At 55.3% G+C, this 7883-nt stretch overlaps 1 protein-coding gene across 1 annotated transcript in view; it reads left to right on the top strand.

The window, feature by feature from the left end:
- The window catches only part of KCTD17 (potassium channel tetramerization domain containing 17), a 21530-nt gene that overhangs the window by 2268 nt on the left and 11379 nt on the right, over window positions 1-7883 (top strand). The gene's annotated exons all lie outside the window — the stretch shown is intronic.

The following is a 7883-nucleotide window of genomic DNA, read 5'->3' as shown; positions in this document are numbered from 1 at the left end:
GGTGCCCAGGCTGAGCCAGGGCATTTTCTTCCTGGAAGGTCCTCAATAGGTGTGGACAGGTTCAGAGGAGCAAAGCCCAGGAGGTGGGAGAAAGGAGGTGGAGCCATGCCTTCCAGGCTTCTCAGAACTTGGGTTAACCTGACAGAGCCGGGGCCCTGAGCTCCCCCTGCCTCTGGCAAGCCTGAACTCCCGGAATAATGAGCCACTCACCGCGGAGGCCCGGCCTCGCGTTCACCCAGTGCACCGCAGGCAGGAACTTGCAACACCAGATAACAGCGATGATGAAATTTTTGTCCACTGGGCAAATATTTGCTGAGCACCCGCTCTGTGTCGGACCGTTGGAAGTTTCCCAACCTTGTCTAACCAGGTGTGCTGGAATACGGCCATTCCCTGGAGCGTTCCCTTGAGGGGTCATGGCCTGAGGAAGCCCCCGCCCCACACTGGCGTCCACTCTGCACAAGGCCCCAGGTCTGCCTCCTAGACCCTTCCGGTGGGGGCCTCGGTCGTCTCCTCTGAAGAATGGCAGCACACTCAGCCCGGACGGGCACAGGGTGGGTGTGATGTCACAGAGGGTCAAGCTGAAAACAATGTAAGGTGCCACTCCTACTGGACTCACCCAGCTATGGAAGCAGAGCGAGCCTCATCCTTACCTCCTGGCGAAGGGGTCCTCTGCAGGAGAGGAAGTTTTCAGGTTAACTGACACTTTATCATTTTAAGCACCGAAATCTGTAACATATTAATGAAGCTGTGAGGGCGTGGAATACAGTATCCAGAGGCCGCCGGAAGTCCAGGGCTTTGTCTCACCACTTTATGCACAGTGATGCCTTCGGGGACTGTTCGCCCTGAACCAAATGGCTCCGACTCGTGCCTTCCCAGGGCTCGCGTCCTTGCAACCGTCTCAGCTCAGCCCTGCTGACGCCCCCGGAGTCTCCACCTGCTCCTAGGTGGGCCCACCCTCTCTGGACGATGCCACCCCTCCCAGTGGCTTAACCACTGTCTTGAGCTGGGGACTGGAGTCTGGGCCTGCAGCCTCTGGCTGGACTCAGATCCCTGTGTCCACTGCCTGCTCCTCAGCCCACGTTCCCCGGCTGCGTGCACGGCCACCACGCAGGGTCACCTGTGCCCAGACCCGGCAGCTCCCCAAGACTCCCTCCTCCCTCGCCCCCTCCCCACCCCTCTACCCCCACCCCCGCCTTGTCCACAGCCAGTCAGCACTGAGATCTCTGGATTTCCACCTCTGTTCCCACTGCCTTGGTCCCAGTCCCCTGCCCATCCTGCCCAAGACACTCACAGACACAGCCTGTCCCACCCCTCAATTTCAGTCCACCCTGAAGGACAGGCCTCGAGCCAGGATCTGTGGCAATGGAGGAGGAAGGCAGACCCTCGGGGAATCGGCCTGGGGAGGAGTGGCTGACAGACGGTGACAGGTGCAGTGAGGAGTATCTGAGACACGCCACACAGAACAGGAGACGGGGAGCCGGTGGCTCTGGGCTCAGAGGCCCCTCTGCCCAGGGCTGACAGCCCCTTGAGGAATTCCTGGACTATGACTCCTCGCTCCATGTGAAGACACAGCAGGGGGATAGGATTCAAAGCACAGGCCCTGGAGGCATCGGGCCCGCCTGCTCCCCGGCTCTGGGTGTGGGCAGGTGCCTCGACTTCCTCATCTGTGACATGGGGACAATCCGGTACCTGCCTCCTAGAATCAGATTCATACAAAGCACTGAGTACAGAGCCCGGCACGGTAACAGTGAATTATTACTGTGACGAATGTCCTGTCCTCCCACTCCTGCCCCCTGTGCCGGCCCGAATGCCCTCGTGGGTAACATCTTATTCATGGTTCTCCTCCTGGCCTCAGCTGAGGGACGTATTAATAGTAACAGATTATAACCCATAGAATGGTGCCCAGGCTGAGCCAGGGCATTTTCTTCCTGGAAGGTCCTCAATAGGTGTGGACAGGTTCAGAGGAGCAAAGCCCAGGAGGTGGGAGAAAGGAGGTGGAGCCATGCCTTCCAGGCTTCTCAGAACTTGGGTTAACCTGACAGAGCCGGGGCCCTGAGCTCCCCCTGCCTCTGGCAAGCCTGAACTCCCGGAATAATGAGCCACTCACCGCGGAGGCCCGGCCTCGCGTTCACCCAGTGCACCGCAGGCAGGAACTTGCAACACCAGATAACAGCGATGATGAAATTTTTGTCCACTGGGCAAATATTTGCTGAGCACCCGCTCTGTGTCGGACCGTTGGAAGTTTCCCAACCTTGTCTAACCAGGTGTGCTGGAATACGGCCATTCCCTGGAGCGTTCCCTTGAGGGGTCATGGCCTGAGGAAGCCCCTGCCCCACACTGGCGTCCACTCTGCACAAGGCCCCAGGTCTGCCTCCTAGACCCTTCCGGTGGGGGCCTCGGTCGTCTCCTCTGAAACATGGGAGCACACTCAGCCCGGACAGGCACAGGGTGGGTGTGATGTCACACAGGGTCAAGCTGAAAACAATGTAAGATGCCACTCCTACTGGACTCACCCAGCTATGGAAGCAGAGCGAGCCTCATCCTTACCTCCTGGCGAAGGGGTCCTCTGCAGGAGAGGAAGTTTTCAGGTTAACTGACACTTTATCATTTTAAGCACCGAAATCTGTAACATATTAATGAAGCTGTGAGGGCGTGGAATACAGTATCCAGAGGCCGCCGGAAGTCCAGGGCTTTGTCTCACCACTTTATTGCACAGTGATGCCTTCGGGGACTGTTCGCCCTGAACCAAATGGCTCCGACTCGTGCCTTCCCAGGGCTCGCGTCCTTGCAACCGTCTCAGCTCAGCCCTGCTGACGCCCCCGGAGTCTCCACCTGCTCCTAGGTGGGCCCACCCTCTCTGGACGATGCCACCCCTCCCAGTGGCTTAACCACTGTCTTGAGCTGGGGATTAGAGTCTGGGCCTGCAGCCTCTGGCTGGACTCAGATCCCTGTGTCCACTGCCTGCTCCTCAGCCCACGTTCCCCGGCTGCGTGCACGGCCACCACGCAGGGTCACCTGTGCCCAGACCCGGCAGCTCCCCAAGACTCCCTCCTCCCTCGCCCCCTCCCCACCCCTCTACCCCCACCCCCGCCTTGTCCACAGCCAGTCAGCACTGAGATCTCTGGATTTCCACCTCTGTTCCCACTGCCTTGGTCCCAGTCCCCTGCCCATCCTGCCCAAGACACTCACAGACACAGCCTGTCCCACCCCTCAATTTCAGTCCACCCTGAAGGACAGGCCTCGAGCCAGGATCTGTGGCAATGGAGGAGGAAGGCAGACCCTCGGGGAATCGGCCTGGGGAGGAGTGGCTGACAGACGGTGACAGGTGCAGTGAGGAGTATCTGAGACACGCCACACAGAACAGGAGACGGGGAGCCGGTGGCTCTGGGCTCAGAGGCCCCTCTGCCCAGGGCTGACAGCCCCTTGAGGAATTCCTGGACTATGACTCCTCGCTCCATGTGAAGACACAGCAGGGGGATAGGATTCAAAGCACAGGCCCTGGAGGCATCGGGCCCGCCTGCTCCCCGGCTCTGGGTGTGGGCAGGTGCCTCGACTTCCTCATCTGTGACATGGGGACAATCCGGTACCTGCCTCCTAGAATCAGATTCATACAAAGCACTGAGTACAGAGCCCGGCACGGTAACAGTGAATTATTACTGTGACGAATGTCCTGTCCTCCCACTCCTGCCCCCTGTGCCGGCCCGAATGCCCTCGTGGGTAACATCTTATTCATGGTTCTCCTCCTGGCCTCAGCTGAGGGACATATTAATAGTAACAGATTATAACCCATAGAATCCAATAGTCCATTCTGATATAAATGAATGAATGAATCAGAAGGAAATATCTCCCTTAGAATAGAACGCCACCTAATAAATGCAGAAGGGATGTTGGAAATAGAAAAATCACAATTTGGCAATGTGCATAGTCATAATTTTTATAGCAAGAATCATCAACGAATACTAAAATTATTGAGATAAATAAGTCTGATGGAAAACAGGATGTTTTTGCAACTTTTCTCTAAGCCTGAAATTACTTCAAAACAAAAATGCTATTTTTAAACACAGGTTTTTCTGACTCAGTTTCAGCCAGGGCTGCTAACTGCACCCACGTTCTAATCTAAAACAAGGTGCTGGGCTGTCTGAAGTAGTTCTTTCAGCCACGGTGGTTAAGATCTAGTTTAGAAACTTAGGAGACCACACACCTCCTGCCCACGGCAGAAACGTGAGCGAGGCCAACAGGAGCAGCTGGGCGGCGGACAAGGCTTTCTCTAGAAGCAGGGTTGGGTGCTGTGCCACGGGGGGGGGGGGGGGGGGGGGGGGGGGGGGGAAGGGATGCCTCCCTCCTCTGCAGACTGAGTGAGAGTGTTAGGGGCAAAAATAGAATATTGGGGACTAGCTATGGTTATGGGAAATACTAACCATGCTCTGGGAACCGTGGTTGCCTTGTGTTGGTTAAAGAAAGGGCATTCTGACCCGACTGGGAGTTGTACACCCCCGGGACCTGGGAGTCAACCTTGGAATGTGGTCCATTCTCATCCAAGAACTGCCCATTATCATGGAAGGATGAACAACCTTGTTGCCCAAACAATGGAGTCCACCATCCTCCTGTTTCCCCATGCCTGTAATCCCTACTTCTCCATGTAATCCTTGTCCCACCCTATCTAAGCAGCTGGGTTATGGGGGGCTGCAGAGCAGATGTTTGTGGGTGACCTGCTGCTCTCCCATGCTGCCAGCAGTATTGGGATAAATGTTCATATCTGATTCAACCCTGTCTCTGCTTAATTGGCAGCACGGACCCATCTATTGTGCGGTTATAAGAGGGGTTTCAAGGAGGGTGTTTGTGGAGCTAGACCTGTGTGTCCTGGATTCTGGGGCCTCATGGGCTGGGAAAGAGATCATCCACAAAAATGCTTGGTGCAGACTCTCTGGCAGCAGGGTGGGGGTTCAAGAGGCCCAGGGGGACGGGTAGTAGAATCCTGGTTCTGTGTGATTCCTGTTTCAAGCTGTGGGATGACGCTTGCATGGAATAGTGGGGTCCCTGGAGGAGGCTGGTTAGAGCTATTATCATTCCCAACTTAGAAATGAAGTTCAGAGAGGTTAAGTGACGTTCCCAAGCCACCCAGATAGCAAGCCACAAAGTCTGGGCTGGCATCCTTTGTCCCGTAAGCACCTCTCGGCTTACTTTCAAGCCGAATTCAGAGCCATATTAAAGAGCATCTGCTCTTCCCAGAAGGGGGCAGCAGGGGGCAGTGTAACCAGCGGAAGTTTGGCTCTCCTCCAGGATAGCCATTACCCCAGAAAGCATCTAAGGAATGTTCGCCTTTATCCTCTAAATGGGGACGAACAGCAAACAGCGCTGAAGAATGTCCGTGTGTGCTTACAAGCAGGACTGTCTGGGATTCTGAGTTTTGTCCAAGCCTCTTGCACCCACCGCCCCAAGCAGAGGCCCCCCCTAGACTAGGGGCCACCTGACGACTTTCTTCATCTCTGTGTCTCAGTGTCTGGCACGTGGCTGTTGCTCAACAAATAGGGATGGCACTGCACGATGGCTGCTGGGAGAAAGGGCTCAGGAGTCCTTTTCCAGCAGTGGGTGTACCCCACCCCCCAATCCCTGCCACCTAAACATGGCTTCCTCCAGACAAAACCCAGCCACAGGCAAGGATGAGGTGGCATCTGTCAGCTCTATTTACGGGCCTTGGGTCCTGCTGCCTGGTTCTTAGCCGAGACCCTCATCGGTGGGGTTGCTGCTTCGGGTGGGAATATTTTAGATACTTGCCGAGGGGGTCACTGGTGTCCAGGAATTGGGGGGGGGGGCTCTGAGAAAGGAGGGGGTGAGACTGGCTCAGTAAAGCTCCCCCCTCTGCTTTGAAACCAAAGGTGCTGGCTCAGCCTCCACGGACACCTCCTGGGCCACCGTCCACAGGGCAGCTCCTGTGTCGGATGGCCATGAGCCCTGGCACTGGGCTCTGCCCCAAGATGATCTAAGTTGCAAATCTGACCAGGTCACTCCCTGCCTACAACACTTTAAGTTGATTTAAAAAAGCATTTCCTGCTCTAGCTCTGAAGCAGCTAAGAGCGGTGGGGGGCTCACCGAGCGCCAGGAGTGCTGCTGGTCTTTCGAGACCCATTTGTACCCCGCTTCACTCATTCATTCGTTGGTCCATCCATTCAATGGACTAAAACCAGGGACTGTGCCAGGTGCTTTACAGACACTTAACACTTTATTCTTCACAACCTTGCTCTGGGACAACTGTAATGCCCAATTTCCAAAAGAGGAAACTGAGGCCCAGAGAGGACCTGCTCTAGAGCACGCTGGTGAGTCCTTGGGAAACAGCCCAGCAGCCGTGACCTAGTCCCTGCCAAGAGGAAAGGCTCTAAGGCAGTGGTTCTCAACCTTGGCTGCACATTAGAATCACCTGGGAATCTTTTTAAAATCCTGATTTCTGGGCCTCATCCTCCGGAAATTCTGTTTCTTTGTTATGGGGTGGGGCGCCCCACCCCATAACAAAGAAACAGAATTTCCGGAGGATGAGGCCCAGAAATCAGGATTTTAAAAAGATTCCCAGGTGATTCTATTGTGCAGCCAAGGTTGAGAACCACTGCTCTAAGGAGAAAATAGAGCCTTGGGTGGTGACACAGAGCCTTTCCCCAGCACAGGGCCAGGCTGCCCCGTGTGCGGGGCCTGTGTGTGTGACACTGGGATCCATGAGGGAGCCTCCGTGCCCTCTGCCTTCGCCTAAGACCAGTTCTGCATCATGGAAAAGGACAGGAAGTTAAGGAGGACCGCTTCTGTGAATGTTCCCCCACCTCCCGCGTGGTTCAGGGTTCAGGATCTGGAGGAGGGGCCGAACACCAATGAAAGAGACGAGACAAGAAATAATTTGGAAATATTGGGGGCCAGGCGGGCAAGCCCAACTCAAGGGGAAGGACTTCCACTGGGGCCCAGGTCTCGCCAACCTTTTATTCAATTTTGGATATACATCTAGCTCTTAGGCAGGTAATTGCGGTAACAGACAGACTATCTTAAAGGTCAGTAAATATTAGAAGGATTTACTCTGAGCCTATTTGATCAGGAAATAGCTTGAACCCCCATTGTCAGGACTAGACAATCGGTGCATAGCTCTGGCCCTTGCCATGGGTTCAAGGTTCACCAGCGTCCCGGATCCTTGTTTGCACTTCTCTGCTAGTGAAGACAATGGGCGGCTTCCTGCACACTTCCTCTTCAGCCCTTGTGCCTCCCTGGTCCCAGGTGGCATGAGGAGCTGCCCCTCTGCCCCCATCCTGCTGCACCCACAATGTCAGTCCCACCGCTGAGCTAGCTAGCTCAGAAGGGGATCCACACAACCAACTCCTCCCCTTCCCTCTCCTCATACCTCATCCTACCAAAGTCAGGATGAAACCCAGCTCTCCAGGCTTTGATCCGGTGCCCTATCCACTTTTCCTCCCTAGACATCTTGCCCAGGGAGCGCTGACAATCCCTGGCAGGGAAGCAGGAGAGGGGCCTTGCTGGTGGAAATGCACTTGGAAACCACTCGGGTTCGTGCCAGCCTGCCAGTCACCAGCAGTGAGTCAGGGAGGTCGTCTCCCTGGAACCCTCATCTGTATAATGGGTACAGTAATGACAGCCTCACAGGGCTGCTGAGAGCTTCAGTGAATAACATGAAGCACCTGGAATACAGTGGGTGCTCAATCAACTTTAAGCAGCGACCTATGAACCAGGAGGTCCCGGTTCAATTCTTGGTCAGGGCACATGCCCGGGTTGTGGGATGGATCCCCAGTAGGGGGCGTGCAGGAGGCAACCGATCAATGATTCTCTCTCATCATTGATGTTTCTCCCTTCCTCTCGGAAATCAATAAAAATATGTTTAAAAAAACTCATGGGGA

The sequence above is a fragment of the Myotis brandtii genome, unplaced genomic scaffold (assembly GCF_000412655.1).
Source record: "Myotis brandtii unplaced genomic scaffold, ASM41265v1 scaffold78, whole genome shotgun sequence".
Classification (NCBI taxonomy): Eukaryota; Metazoa; Chordata; class Mammalia; order Chiroptera; family Vespertilionidae; genus Myotis; species Myotis brandtii.
Note: the sequence above shows the minus strand (reverse complement) of the source record. Positions and strands in the feature narration are given on the sequence as shown.